Source organism: Myotis nattereri (assembly GCF_964212035.1).
Source record: "Myotis nattereri genome assembly, chromosome: 2".
NCBI lineage: Eukaryota > Metazoa > Chordata > Mammalia > Chiroptera > Vespertilionidae > Myotis > Myotis nattereri.
Genome location: NC_138076.1, coordinates 381,618 through 397,540, shown reverse-complemented (window position 1 = coordinate 397,540; position 15,923 = coordinate 381,618).

Sequence of the window (15,923 nt, the reverse complement as noted above, 5' to 3'; positions counted from 1 at the left end):
TGGAAACGGGTCGCTGCCCAGGCCTTACGCGCTGGCAGGTGCTCGCTGCCTCCTTCCTGTGGCTCTGCCTCCTGCGGCCGAGGCCCTTCCACCCCAGGCCTGAGGTCTCTGGGCTCCACAGGGGAAGGAACCAACGCGGACCCCGCCCCTTGGTCAGAGCTCCTTGCCCAAGAAGGAGGCCCAGCTCTCCAGCGGCCTTCCCTCCCTGCTCCTCCCCCTTCGCTGCTCCTGGAGCTCCTCGGTCTGTTTGTCTGCGCTCAGCTCCGCCCCTTTGCCCTCTCCCCGCCTGCTGAGTCCTTCCTTTCTGGAGGCCAGAGCGGTACCTCGCTTCCCACCCTCCTGCAGGCACGTGCCTGCTCGATCCCCATGGGGGGTGTGCAGGAGGCAGCCGTCACCGATTCTCATCATTGATGTTTCTCTCTCTCTCCCTCTCCCATCCTCTCTGAAATCAGTAAATATGTATATCTATTTAAATAATAAACAAAACCATGAAGACAGGGCTAATTTTTTATTACAACTGTGTGTGTGTGTGTGTGGTCATTGCCTAACTGCTCGGCCCTCCGGGAGCGGGGCATGCGCTTCCCGGGCCTGTGCTGCGACTGAAGCCCCATGGCCCCGCTCCCAGCCTGGCGTCTCCCGTCATTGAAGACGAGGAGTCTGTTTTCCGTCCCAGGAAGAGACGCTCTGTTTGTCCCGGGAGCATGTGAGCGCTTCCCCGAGACGACGATGGAAGCGACTGAACCGAGAGGAGCAGAGGCGAGCAGACCGGGCGGCGAGCCTGCTGTGGGGCTCGCGGGTCCTGCTTGGTCGTCACGGGTTCGTGTTTCCCGAAGCCTCGGGCCTGCGACCCCGCCCCCTCCCCCCACCCCAGCTCCCATCGTCGCTGTTAATCTGCAATCAGTGTTTACGTTTGGACTCACAGCTTCTCTGTGGGAACAGGGAGTTTACATCTTTAATATCCCAGAGAGAAGATGTACTAAAACCAAGCTCACTTTGCATCCCTCCTGCTGCCACGCCCGCGGGGGAGGAATCCGTCCTGGGCTCCCCCAGCTGTCCTTCGTCTGTCCCTCCGTCCCTCTGTCACCGTGAACGCAGCGCACGGGGGGCCGGGGTTGGGGGGTGACACGCAGGGCTTGGCGCACGCAGCCAGCTGTCAGCCCACGCGTCTCTGCCAGCGGGTGAAACCCACTGTTCACTGTTGTGTGCAGAGCTGCTGGGCCGGCCGGAGGGCGGGACTCGGCCAGAGCCTGGTTCTGGGGCCGCACAGGAGGGACAGGACAGGCGTGGACCTGCTGGGCCCTGGGCAGTGGAAGCTCAGGCAGCCTCCTGGAGCGCACGGAGGCCCCTCCCTTCCCTCCCTCTGTGAGGGCCTGAGAGTTCCCAGCAGGCCTCCTGTGGCTACTGGCTGCAGGCCCCCCCTGGTCGTACCCTTGGGGCCCAGCCTAGACCCACAGGAACCACAGCTGTGCCCCAGGCTCACGCTCGCTCCCTGGGCGGAGGCAGGAGGTTGGTAGAATCACCCGGGGCCTGAACGTCTGCAGAGGCTGGGTTCTCAGTGCTGGGCCCAACCCCCTCGTCCCCCTGGAGTCCACGCTCAGGACTCACATTGCAGCCACATTGGACTTCCTGGCACCCGGGACATCTCTGTAACAGGAGTTCGGGGGGAAGGGGGGAGTGTGGGGGGATGGGGGGCTCGGGTTGGCCCACGCGAAGCACAGCCCTGCGCTCGGGGTGCTGGCCCTGCTCTCGGCGTGGCTGGAGGCCGCTCCTTGGGGAGCACCTGCTGGAGGTGGAGCCGTGTGACTGACCACGGCCTCGGGAAGGGAAGGGGAGGGTTCACCCACTCACTCACCATGGGATGCTCGCAAACCCCAGTGCTAACTCCGAGATTATCAGACCAACTCAACGTCGCACTGCCGCCAGGCCAGCCGCGATCCTCGGGGAGAAAAGCAGCCAGCGAGGCAGTAGGATGTCTGCGGGCGGCTCGTGAAGTGGGCGCCCCCCGCCCCCCAGCCGAGCCGAGCCCCGCAGTGAAGGCTGTGGAGCTGTGTCGGGGGCGGGGGGGGGGGAGGGATGTCGGATTCTCTCGGGGGCCCCGTGGAGCCACCGCCAACGCTGAAAAAGGCCGCGTTATTGAGCCGTGAGCCGTCAGGTCTAATCCATCTGCTCGGAGACCAGCCTGCCTGAGTTCCCTGAATTCCCTGCTGAGTGCGGCTCACCGAAACCCCTTCTGAGCTCAGTCCTTGGTTTGAAAATCTTTCAAAACAATTTCTCTGTTTTCTTGTCCTGGTCACATGATGCACAGCATTCTCACCGGAGGTTCCTGCAGAACCTCAGCTTCATGAAGCCGGGCTGGGCATGGGGGGCTGGGCGTCGGGGGCAGCCGATGTGTGTGTCTCATCCGTGTTTCTATCCTTTCCCTTCCTCTCTCTCTAAAATCAATAAAAATATATTAAAGAAAAGAGCTGCGTCTGAGCCTCCAGTGGGAGGATGGGCGCGGCCGCTCCCAGGAAGCAGCAGGGACTGGCACCCGTGGGGCCTGGGTTCGCCATCCCTGCACCACGTGGGGCCCAGGTGCAGGCAGAGTGGCTCAGAGCCAGGACCGGGGCCGGGACAGGTTATGGGAGGCGGACGGTTCCACGCCAGCGCGCTTCTCTTAGCTTCGTGGGCGCGGAAAAGCCGCCAGAATTTCTGAGGAGGAAACCGTGTGATCCGATGTGTGTTGGGGAAAGGGCGCCGGAAGGCCGTCGGAGGGGCGTGTGGAGGAGGCTTGGGTGGCGAGCTGGAGGCAGAGAACGCTGGAAGGTTCTGGAGGTCGAGCGGCAGGGACAGTGAGGAAGGAGGGAGGCAGAGGCCGCGGGCATCGCGTGGGACCAGCAGGCCCCGGTGACTCATGCCGATCAGGGGTGCTCAGTGGACGGAGGGATCGTTTCCTTTAAAACAGGGAGGCCAGACTCGGGGCCGTGAAGGACAGACCGGCTGCCAGGGAGGAGGCCGCGGGCTGGGGCCAGGGGGCGGGGGGTGGGGGACTGAGCAGTCGCGGGCGTTCAGTGCGCGCGGGGACCGTGGCCAGTGACCCTGTCCTAGCCGTGCAGTCATGAGTTATGTCCTTGTCTCACACGACGCTGAGCACTGGAGCTGACACACATGACACAGTGTCAACTGTGATTGACGGACAACATGTAAAACAGGAGGCGAGGGGCGCCGGCGTGGAGGAAGGACACGGCTGGGCCGGGCCAAGTCGCACAGACACGCCAGGCGTGGGCCGCAGGCTGACGGACCAGCCGCCCGTCGCCACAGCCGACTGAGAAGGCGCGCGCTGCGCTGCCCGTCGCTCGGCCTCGGCCTCCCCGCGAGCACGGGCCCTCCTGACCCCCGTGTGCCCCAGCAGAGCCCACGAGGCAGGACCTGCGCTGACCTCCCCGCGGGCTCCGCGAGGGACCCCTTCGGTTCCGTGAGAAGCGGGCGGGTGGGTCCCTGTGCTGTGTGGTGGGTGCCCTCTCGCTCCCATGCTGACCACCGGCTGCTGCCTGCGCCGCGGGCTGAGTGCAGAGCTGCCTGTGCCGCCCCACGCCTCCCGCTGGGCGGGCTCAGAGGTCAAGTCCAGTCCACACTCGGTTCCTTGTTAGTCCCACCGGAGCCCACGGGAGAGTTTCGCAGGGACTTGAGCCCCAGGAAAGTCGATTCCCACCTGACACGGGGAGGTCTCCTGGTGGCCTGGGTTGTGCCGTGAAATCCCTTGGGCCAGGGGGACAGGGGTCAACGGGAACCCTTCGAAGATGCTGCCAGAGCGCCACCAGGTGGCCCGTGGAAAGTCCACTGGCGGGAAGCGTGGTTTGTGGGGGGGCCCCGTGGGAACAGGAAGGAAAGAGATGGTGGGGTCCCTGGTGTTCCTTTTTAAGGCAACCTCCTCTCTCTCCATCCCACCCATGAGCTATTTTCTTTTTTTAATTTTTAAAATATTTTTTATTGATTTCAGAGAGGAAGGGAGAGCGAGGGAGGGATAGGAACATCAGTGATGAGGGAGAATCATTGGTTGGCGCCTCCTGCATGCCCCCCACTGGGGGTTGAGCCCGCAGCCTAGGCCTGTGCCCTTGACCGGAATCGAACCCAGGACCCTTCAGTTCACAGGACAAAGCTCTATCCACTGAACCACACCAGCTGGGCCTCCTGATGTTTTTGTCATGATTCTCACGCAGTGGGTTCTGCCCTGGCTCTGAACCTGTCATCTGAGATCATTTTCCCCAATAAAATGCTGTGCCCAGGCCCAGGCCCCAAAGTTCACGGGGAGCAGGCGCACTTTTTGTTTTCCTGAGGAAGGCCCAGTGGTGTATACATTTAGAATTAACTTAGTTCCTCTATTCTAAGTACAACAGATTATTCAAATGGTGATGGACAGCTGCAGACAGCACCCAAGGAGCCTTGAGTTAAATAAGAAGTGGCCACCATTTCGGCCTGATGCTCCAAAGGTGGCTCAGAAGGTTCCTCCTGAGGGAGGGCCGTTCTCAGCTGCCTGCTTCTGCTGCAGGCTGGGCTACAGGACGGCTGGGCTACGGGACAGCCAAGCAGAGGCGGGACAGATCCTGGCAGCCCGGCCGGGGCTGGCCTGGCTCCCGGGCTCGCTCTTCGCGGTGCGGGCTTTGCCGGTCAGCCGGCGGCGCTGGGTCTTGCTGGTACGGGTGGCGCTCGGGGGCTTCTTGGTGGAGTCCTGGGCTCGTCGACGATGTTTCTCCTTGACTTTTTGCGATTGTGTGTGTGCAGTGATGCCGTGAGAGGAGACCCGCTGGGACAGCAGCGGCTCTTCACCTCCTGGGTGAGGCTTCGGTCAGCTTCTCCAGGGGTGACGGCTCCTCAGATCCAGGCCAGGCCCCTGAGGGGTCCAGGTCCCTGATGGCGGTCACGGTGACTGTGCGGTTGGGGGTCATACTGCACTGGCTCTGTCCGTCTGCTGCCTCCAGCGCCTCCTCCGGGAGCTCCTCCTGCTCCTCCCTGAGCCGCTGCGGGATCTCCTCTGTGGCCGCCTTCTTCCGCTCCACCTTCCGCCTGGGGAAGCCTGTCGGGTACTCCCGCTGCTGCTGCTTCTCCTCAGCGAAGCCAAGAACCATCCGCGGCTGCCGGTTGTCGCCATCTCGCTTCTGCTTGTTGCGGCCCCCTCCCCCCCCCCCCCTCCGTAACCGTGAGGCCTGGGCGGTGCGGCTCCCACTCCCCTGAGACACATTGGGCACTTGTAAGGGATCATCTCCTGGTGTCTTCTGTTCAGGACACGTGAAAGTGCAAGAACGTTCAGGATAAACTGAGACTGGCCCACGTGTGCGCCCCCAGCGTGGCCTGTGCTCGGGGGACTCAACCCCCACTTTTCTTTTCCTGAAATTCATGTTTTCATTTTAAGTAGAGTTGGTACACAATGTCATATTAGCTTCGATGTACAATATGGTGGTTCAACACTCCTATACCTTACCCCGGGGCCACCCTGACGCTAGGACTCACCTGTCACCCTGAACCTACGACAATGTTCCCTTCGCCTTTTCTTCGTTTAATACGTTTTTACTGCTTTCTGAGAGGAAGGGAGAGGGAGAGAGAGAGAGAAACATCCGTGATGAGAGAGAATCATGGATCGGCTGCCTCCTGCACGCCCCACACTGGGGATCGAGCCCACAGCCCGGGCATGTGCCCTGACCGGGAATGGAACCCTGACCTCCTGGTTCATAGGTCGATGCCCAACCACTGAGCAACATCGGCCGGGTCCCCTTCACCTTTTTAACCCATTCCCCACGCTCCTCCCCTCTGGCAACCATCCGTTGAATCTCTGTTTCTCTGTCTGGTTTTGTTTTGTTTTATCTGTTTTGTTTTTTGTGGATTCCACATATCAGTCAAACCGTATGGAGTCAGTCTTTGTTTCTGCACAGGGAAGAAAGCCGTCAACAAAACAAAAAGACAAGCTACTGAACGGGGCGATAGGTTCCACCAATGATACATACAAGAAGGGGTGGAGATCCAAAATGCATAGGAACTCATACAGCTCAACAGCAAAAGTAAGGCATCCAAACAAAACGGGCAGAGGACGTGAGCAGACATTTCTCCGAGAAACAGACAGCGAACAGACGCATAGAAAGAGGCTCAGTCGCTAAGCATCAGAGGATGAACGTCAAAACCACAGCGAGCTGTCACCTCCCGCCTGTCAGGATGGCTGCCATCAGCACATCAGCAAGCAACCTTGCTGGCCAGGGTGTGGGGAAGGGCGCCCTCCTCCCTGCTGGTGGGTGCAGAGCCGGCGGGAAGCAGCCCCGGGGCCCACCGATAGGAGGATGGGTAGACGGGGTGCGTCTGGATGGTGGATGATGCGCAGCGAGAAGAAGTGTTGCATGTGAGGCGACATGGATGGCCCTCGGTGTCCTGTGCTGCGGGAAGGGGGTCCGGCTGGACCAGGAGCTGGACACGGCGGGAGCGGGCACAGGCCGAGGGCGCACTGCGTGCACAGCGGCTTCGTGCAGGCGGCTTCGGTCTGAGCCGACTGCCACCCAGGGCCCTGCTCACAGCTCTGCCTTGGGGAGGACTGGTACCTCTGGGCAGGTGGGACTTTGCACGGGGCGTGTGCAGGGGAAGCCGAGGCCACGCCTGTCGTGTTGTTTTCCTAGCTGGCACGTCTCCATCCCTAATCGTCTCTAAGCTTCCGCACAAGTCCCGTCAGGATCAAGACACTATGTTCCCCTCTGCTGGGAGTCCCTTTTAAATAAATATTGTTGAAAGTATTACATGTCCCCTTTTCCCCATTGGCCCCGCCAGCCCACTCCACCCCACCCCACTGTCTGTGTCCGTGGGCCATGCATATATGCACACAAGGTCTTTGCTCGATTACCTCCCACCCCCACCCCGCCTTCCCTCTGAGAGTCCGCACTCTGTTCCCTGCTTCCGTGTCTCCTGATCCATCTGTTCATCAGTTTACTTTGTTCATTAGATTCCACACATGAGTGAGATCCTGTGACACTTGTCTTCTCTGACTGGCTTATTTCACTCAGTACGATGCTCTCCAGGCCCCTCCGTGCTGCCTCAGAGGGTCAGAGACCCTTCTTTGTACTGCTGCCTACGATTCCCTGGTGTCCATGCCCCACAGCTTTTTACCCACTCGTCTGCTGATGGGCACTCGGGCTGTTTCCAGACCTTAGCTATGGGAAATTGTGTCGCTATGAACACGGGTGCATACATCCTTTCTGATTGGTGTTTCTGGTTTATTGGGATATATTCCTAGAAGTGGGATCACTGGGTTAAATGGCAGTTCCATTTTTAGTTTTTTGAGGAAGCTCCATACTGTTCTCCACAGTGGCTGCCCCCGTCTGCATTCCCACCAGCAGTGCAGGAGGGCTCCCTTTTCTCCACATCCTCCCAGCACTGGGTGTTTGTGGTGTGTTGATGGCAGTCATGGCCATTCATTCTGAGCCCTTGAACCAACCGATTCCATTCTGAAGAAGCAGGGCCGCTCCCCCCAGCCCCCAGCTCGGCAGGCCAGCTCTCAGGACGTTCTACTGCAGGAACCCTAACCTTTCTCTCCCCGCAGAACACACTGAGAAGCGACCAGTCAGGCGCCCGGCGCCGGCAGGTCCCGCAGTCCGTGCTGCCTACAGTGAGGCCTGTGCCCCATATCACAGCGGGAGGAGGGGGCCTGAGGTCTGGGGAATTCTCAGAATTGGTCTCCCTTGGAGGAAGGAACATTTGGTCCTTTTATTCAGCTTAATTGACCAGCCTTGGGGAGTCTCCGTTAGCCCCTCTGCAAATGTTTGCGACCCCACTCCCCTCCCCACATTTCACCAGGCAGGCCCTTGGCCGGGGACAGCGTCCAGTTTGCACTCAATTTGGACACAGCATCACTGAACTGGGAAACAGCGCCCGCCTGGCCTAAGACTGCTGTTCTCAACAAGGATGCGTTTATGGTCATTTCCAGAACGACTCTTCGAAGGGCCTGGTGCCCAAACCCCAGGGAGACAGCTGCCCCGCCTCCACGCTGGGGAAGAGCAGGCAGCATTTTCAAGATTTCTGCGCTCACCCTTAACCCCAAGAGTGACTATAAATAGCCGCGAGGCCTGGGATTTCCAGAGCGGAGAGCTGCTATAAATAGTCCAAGCATTTTCCCACGTCATGTCTCTGCGGGATCGGCCCACGTCCTTCCTTGGATAACCTCTGGGAATACAGGGCAGTCACATTCAGAATTTTATGAGCCAGTCGAACGAAACTCTTAATGAACTGAGTTCCTAAGTAAAGACCTGAACATGAAATGATTTTACAGATTAATTACAGGCTCTGAGAAGCAGACTCTTAGTGAAGCTTTTAATATCTTCATTTATTTGCTCTCATTACTGGGAGTTTTCTTTGAAAAGCTACAGCAAATTAAGCCAAAACCTGAATCCCTTACCAAACAGTGTTTAACTTAAGTGAAATGTATTCTATTTTCTTGAGAATTTGGCTGGATGGGGAACTCTGGTGTCTACAAAATGAAAAAACAAACAAACAAAAGCCTTTCAATGCTCCTGACACACGAACATCCCGAAAAGCTGGGCGTCCCCTCCCCGCGTCTAGATGCCCACCTTCTTTCTTCAAGATACTCCCGCCGCCCTGTAGACAGAGCCTAGGTCTCTGAGCGCTATGAGCATGGGTTCATCCCCAGGGTGCCCGCGGGGGGCAGGGGACAGCTGGAGCTAAGCCAGCGGGAGCCCAAGGCCCCTCTCGGCAGAGGGGACGCCTGCCTCCTAGTGTCCTCTGCTGGCGGCTGTTTTCCACCAGAAAGAAGAAAATGGGCCAGGAAATGGCAAGGACATTGAGCCAAGAAGGAACAGGGATGAGAACACGTGATGTGAGTGAAATGCATGTCCCCGTTTTATACTTGGCAAAAAATAAATAACCAAGGGAGGAATAGGAGGCTATAACATATTTTTTAATTAGATATTTATAAAAACTAATAGACATTTTAGCAGTTTTAGATCGACAAAAAATATTGAGCCAAAGGTACAGTTTTCATACAGCCCCTCACCAACCAACCATTTCCCTGTTTTTAACATCCCACATTAGTGTACATTTGTTACAACTGATGAGCCCAGCGGTTCTCAACCTGTGGGTCGCGACCCCTTTGGGGGTCGAACGACCCTTTCACAGGGGTCGCCTAAGACCATCCTGCATATCAGATATTTACATGACGATTCATAACAGTAGCAACATTACAGTTATGAAGTAGCAACGAAAAAATTTTATGGTTGGGTCACAACATGAGGAACTGTATTTAAAGGGCCAGAAGGTTGAGAACCACTGGATGAGCCAATGTTAACACATTCTTATTAACTGAAGTCCGTAGTTACACTCTCTGGGTTTTGTCATATATATATCTGATTTCAGAGAGGAAGGGAGAGGGGGAGAATCCAGTTTCTTTAATAAAAATGGAACGATTTAGTTCCTGTTTTCCCTTGAGCAAGATTGCAAGTAGCTGGTCTGCATAACCTAGTTGTTAAATTTACGAGGGAAGAGAACCACCTAGAGCTGTCTTGTTCTTTTGCTGTTTGTGGGATCAGCATTGGGGCTCATTCACTCATTTCCAATCCTGGCAGTTTGTGTATCCTCTCGAGTTCCTGGTCAGCCAGGTGAGTTTATTAATCATATTGATCGTTTCAAATACCTGGTTTGGGTTCAAGTTCCTCTGTTGTCGGAGTTGCATCGGCTTCTCTTTCCTTTATGTTCGTCCTGCTCTGGGTTTGATTCGCTCTTCTTCTTCTGGTTGCTTTCACAGTCCACACGTCTGCTACGGTGCGTTTTCATTTGTATCCAGTTCAAACGGTTATCATCATCCTAGAAACTTCCTCGTTGCCCCATTGGCTACTTAGACGTACATTGTGCCCGGCCAGTGTTGCTCAGTGGCTGGGCTTCAACCTACAACCCAGGAGGTCACGGTCAATTCCTGGTCAGGGCACATCCCCAGGTTACGGGCTCGATCCTGGTAGCGAGTGTGCAGGAGGCAGCTGATTGATGATGCTCATCATTGATGTTTTTATGTCTCTCTCCCTCTCCCTTCCTCTCTGAAATCAATAAAAATATATTTTTAAAAAGTACATATTTGCAGATTATTTTCAGATATTATGGTGTTATTGATTTTCTAGTTTAATTTATTGTGGAAACACCTGAGATCGTTTTTATTTATGCTCTTAAATTGCTGAGGGTATGTTACGTGGCCCAGAAAATGGCCTATTTTGGTGAATGTTCCTGGCTGGGCACTTGAAAATATCGTATGTCCTACTGTTTTTGGCCAGGTAGCCTGTAGGTCCCAGTTAGCTTGAGTTGATTGGTGATGTTTTTCAGTTTTAAATTCACCTTGCTGATGTTTGCTTTTTGTCCTGTCCATTACCAAGAGCGGTCTTGAAGAGTACTTGCTGATTCATCTCTTTAAAATTCTCTCAGGTGTTTTAAAGCTTTTCATGCTTAATGTGGCAAAATACACGCATCATACAATGTACCGTGTACACACTTGCAGGTGTGCAACTCAGCGGCAATAAGTGTATTCCAGCGTTATCCACCCTCACCCACCACCATCTCCAGAACTCTTCTGCGGCCCAAGCAGAGCCCCCCCTGACCACGGTCCCTGCGGCCTCTTTTCTTCTTTCTCTTTCTCCATCACGGCTGTTCTGGGTGCCTCGCGTTCAGGGAGTCATGAAACGTCTGTCATGCTGTGTCTGGCTAATTTCACTTCCCGGACTATTTTCCAGGCCCACCGAGTTTTGCAGCAAATTCTCGCCTTTGGGGAGGAATGCCATTTCAGGGCATGTACGGGCTCCCTGTTCCACAGTCCCTTCGCCCGTCCAGGTAATCAGGCTGCTTCCGCCGGACGTTTCTAGGCTATTGTGAACGATGCTGTGGGCATTGCCGTACATGTACTTTCAAATCTATAAAATACATGGCGATTCTATTCCAGTTTCTGAGGAGCCACCAAGCTGTCTGCCACAGCGACTGCACGCTCCCCTCCCCCGTGGCCACACAGACTGATGTCCCCCCGGCCTCGCCACCTCTTGTTCTTGTCGGTTAATAGTCATCCTCCTGGGTGTGAGGCAGCCTCGTGTGGTTCTGATGTGTGTTTCCCTGATGAGAGGTGACGGTTAGCATCTTTTCAGGAGCTCTTTGGCCACTTGTGTATCTTCTTTGGAGAAATGTCTAGTTGGGTCTTTTGCCCATCTTCGAATTGAGTTGGTGTTTATTGTTGAGTTTAGGGGCTCGCTATGTCCTGGGTAGTAACCCTTTACCAGATACGTAACTTGCAAGTGTCTCCTCCGATACTGGGCTGCCCCTCCCCCCTCGACAGTGTCCTTGTTGCGCGGACGCTGCTCAGTTTGATGATGTCCGTCCCGCTTGTCTTTTCTCGTGCTGCCTGTGCATTTGGTGTCACTGCCAACTCCAATGTCGTGACGACTCCCCTCCGTTTCTTGTCAGAGTTTTATCATTTTAGCTCGTAAGTGTAGGTATTGAACAATTTTGCGTATATTTCTGTATGTTGTGTAAGAGAAGGGCTCCGTTTCATTCTTTGCTGGTGAGTATCCAGTTTTCCTGGCAGCAGTCATGTGAGACGGCTGGCCTTTCCCCATTGGACGGTCTGGGCGCCTTTGTCAAAAGGTGACCAACCAGACACCAGCGATTCGTTCCTGGGCTATTCCCTGCCATCGGTCCGTGCGTCTGTCCTTGTCTCCTCGGCTAGTTTCATTCCTAAGATTTGTTGTTGTTGTTTAAATATATTTTTATTGATTACAGAGAGGAAGAAAGAGGGAGAGTGAGAGAGAAACATCAGTGATGAGAGAGAATCATGGATCGGCTGCCTCCTGACGCCCCACACTGGGGATCGAACTTGAAACCTGGGCACGTGCCCTGACTGGGGATCGAACCACGACCTCCTGGTTCATAGGTCAATGCTCAACCACTGAGCCACACCAGCTGGGCTGTTTTTTTATTTATAAATGAAATTGTTTAATCTCTACTTTCGTGTAATTCTGTCAGCGCTACCTTCACGTTCTGAGGCTCTGTCGTAAGGGGACAGCGTTCGGAGTGTCTTCCGGGTGTATTTTGTTTTTATTTGTGTTAACTGTCCTTCCTCTGAAACCTGCTGTCATGTTAATACGACCCCCCCAGCTTTCTGAGGGTTAGTGTTTGCCTATTGCAGTTCCCGTAGCTTTACTTCTCAGCGATCACTCTACTTAAGTGGGTCTCTTGCCGCCGTCTCAGAGGGCTTCCCTCTGCAACACAGCGTTGTCCTGTGTCGAGTGGCCAGGCCACGGGTGAGTCAGGAGGTAAAAACACCCGTGGACACCGGCTGTGCTGGCCATTCCACGCTTTTCTCTCCCTCCCCCTGGCTTGCTGTCACTTACTGCTTAATCTTCAGGTGGCTGTTGTGTTCCCTTTAGAGATACTAGTCAGTGAGAGAGGCGCTGACAAGTGTTTGGTGAATAGAAAAGTCCGTCTGACCTGTCTCCTTCCTGCCTGGCTCGCAGGCTCCCGAGGGTAAGCCCGCCTCCCTTCTCCAGTGGTGTCCTTGGTGCCTGGCCCAGGTGGTGCATGGCAAGGTCAAATACTTGTTAAATTAGATGATATTGGGCAAAGAAGAAAGAATGAGAAAATACTGAGTAAGAAAAAAATTTTAACCTAAAATATGTGTAGGGAGTCTGAACGTGAGAGTGTTGTAAGAATAAGACATCTTTTGCTGAAAACGTGAGATTAATGGTGAAAACTCTGTGGACACACCAGGCTCTGAAAGATTTAAGGGGAGGGTTTGGCGGAGTGATATTAACTAATAAATACAGCTCTTGGCAGAGAGGACAAATCTGAGAGTGATATACGATTCAGTAAACAACAGAAATTGGCATGGTTCTCCAAAAGAGAAAAAACAATCATTTTTCTGAAAAATCGGGACTTTTTAAGTTTTGGTAAGAAAAGCTATACTAGCCCGGCCGGCGTAGCTCAGCGGTTGAGCATCGACCTATGAACCAGGAGGTCACAGTTCGATTCCCGGTCAGGGCACATGCCCAGGTTGCAGGCTCGATCTCCCGTAGGGGGTGTGCAGGAGGCAGCCGATCAGTGGTTCTCTCTCATTACCGGTGCTTCTCTCTCTCCCTCTCCCTTCCTCTCTGAAATCAATACAAATGTTAAAAAGAAAAGCTGCACTAGAGGGTGGGAGAGGAAGTGCTTGTCCTCCCTCTGAGCACCGCAGAGGAGGCCTGGGAGGTGGAGGCGTGGAGCTGCTGCCCGGGAGGCACCCGGAGGCATCAGAGGCACAGGATCCGGGTAACAAACAGGCCACAGGTCAAGGCAAGTGACACGTGTCCAGGGTAATTGGTGCCCAGGGAGGGAGTGACGTCGCACAGGACGCTGCCGACACCCTTGGCAGATGGCCAGGGGGACCCCGCGGGTTCTCCGGTGCACAGAGCGCTGACGGACGCGCAGGCCCCGAGGCGACAGCTCATCCGGAGGGTCCGGTGGCCACGTTGGTGTCCTCTTGACAGACATGCGGGAAGTGAGGGAGGGACCGCTTGCACAACACGTGCCTTTCAGCAGAGAAAGGTCAGTGTCCGAAGGACATGGAGGAGGAGAGCACAGATTGGAGAAAGGGTGCGGGCGAAGCCATTTATGAGAAGACACTTGCGAAAAACAATTTTAACACTTTTCAGTATTGTTTTAAAGCACGAAAGGCCCCAAGAAAGAAAACTAAATAAAGCATGAAAGGCCATAAACACGGAATATGACATACTGTTACCACGTCTAGCAAATGTGTGATTGGGTTACAGACATAAGAACAGACAGCGAGGGGGTGACGAGGGAGGCGAGCGCTGGTGACGGAGTCACAGACTGAGACCCGCCCCTGGAGGAAGCTGGGACGCTCACCCCTCGTGGCCAAGCCTGTACTTTGTCTGTAAACCAGTAAGTTAACCGGACACCACGTCCTTCAGTGTGACGCTGGTCCGGCGGGATGAACGACCGTGACGCTGAAGGGAAGTGCAGACAGAGTCGGCGTGCTCACCGCACCGTCGGCTTCACCTGCCGAGTGGGACAAGCACCGGGAGCTACATTCAAACTGCATAAGAACATCATGATTTTATCGAATATGCATTAGAGCCAAAGCATGTGGCTATTCCACTCATTCTAACAATCGGTGGTAAAACACGAATTCCTACTTACCACGCCAGGCTAGGGAGTGTCGGATGGTTTCATAATCCTAAGAAAGGCTCACGCTGTTACAGTACACAGGAATTTGTCTGGACAGGTCAGCTTTTAAAGTCTTACTTTTTGAGATTCTTTCTCATTCTAAATTAATTCCACGTCAGATTGAACTGCGTGTGGGTGAACCTGCACTCTCTTCTCTACGGGCTCCACTCCTCCAGCGACTGGGTCCCAGGCCACAGGTCTGCCTCCCTCCGGGTGGCCCGAGAGCTGGAAAGCCCTCCTCGGGCCGCTCCTCCGGCACCGCGTCTTGGCTCCCGTGGCCACGCCTGTAGCAGTGCCCTGGAAGGGTCACTCTTGGCTTCTTTTCCTTCTTTGTCCACTTGAGTCCTGTGTCAGAAGTCCCACTCCCGCCCAGACGCAGGCCGTGCCCTGAGGGCTTGCACCCGTGCTCCGCCTTCACCTGACACGGGGCAGGGCCGTGCGGCGGGACACACACACACACACACACACACACACACACACACACGCCGCACGGGGGCTGCCTTTGCTGCGTCAGTGCTTCCTGGTAAAACCTCGAAACAATTCGGGAAGTGCAGCTGACCCTCAGCTGACCCTGCTTCCTCCCTGAGAGACTGGCATCAGGGGTTTCTGGACATTTGTGAATAGAAATAGGAGCAGATGGCGGTGCGTGTACCACCAGCACCTGTCCTCCCCCTGGTGTCTGGAGAGCAACGACGGGTGTGGCTCTACCTGCCTCTTCCGGATGCTGCTCAGCGTCTCCCGTGTCCTCCTCACGGTTACGTCCCCATCTGCCACTCGGGCTCATGCAGGGAGGCTCAGGGACCAGGCCACCTGCCTGCATCAGGCCAGGCCACCTGCTGCCGGGGGCTGGGCATGAGGAATGCACTGGCCCGTCATCCAGGCACCAGCACCCCAGCTGGTGCTCGAGTACCAGCCCCCACACGGCTCCCATCTGCTCTCCTTTTATAAAAAATCGCCTTTAATCATGTCACTCCCCTCCTTGCAGCCTTTTAGTAGCTTCCCAGGACCTTGGGATCAAGTCCAAAGCCACTTGCATGTCCCATGAGACCCTGCTGTCCTCTGGTTCCCGCCCACTTCCTTCCCAACTCAGCTCCCATCATCTCCATCCCCTTCCTTTGTCTGCCAGAATCTTCAAACTGGGCCACAGGGATCCTTGGAAATAAGTAATGGGGTGGCCACAAGGAGTTTTAAGGGACCCAATTTTCAGATTTTTCTAGAACTGATCTGCCCGGGAGACTCCTGGGTCTGGACCCACATTGCATTTGTCAATGGCCCCTCTCACTGGGCCCCCCCATGTCATACTACATCTCACTGCATGGAGGACAAATGTGACACCCGGAGGACAGGGGTGATCCCAGGAGGACAGGGGTGATCCCAGGAGGTCAGGGGTGATCCCAGGAGGTCAGGGGTGATCCCAGGAGGACAGGGGTGATCCCAGGGGGACAGGTGTGATCCCAGGAGGTCAGGTGTGATCCCAGGAGGTCAGGGGTGATCCCAGGAGGACAGGGGTGATCCCAGGTCAGGTGTGATCCCAGGAGGTCAGGTGTGATCCCAGGAGGACAGGGGTGATCCCAGGAGGTGTGGTGTGATCCCAGGAGGACAGGGGTGATAATTCTGAGGACACCAAGAGACAACTAGACAATTTCTTTAATTAAGGCACTATTAACACAGACGTTTCAAGGAAAATTTATCCTTTATTTACAGTCATCACA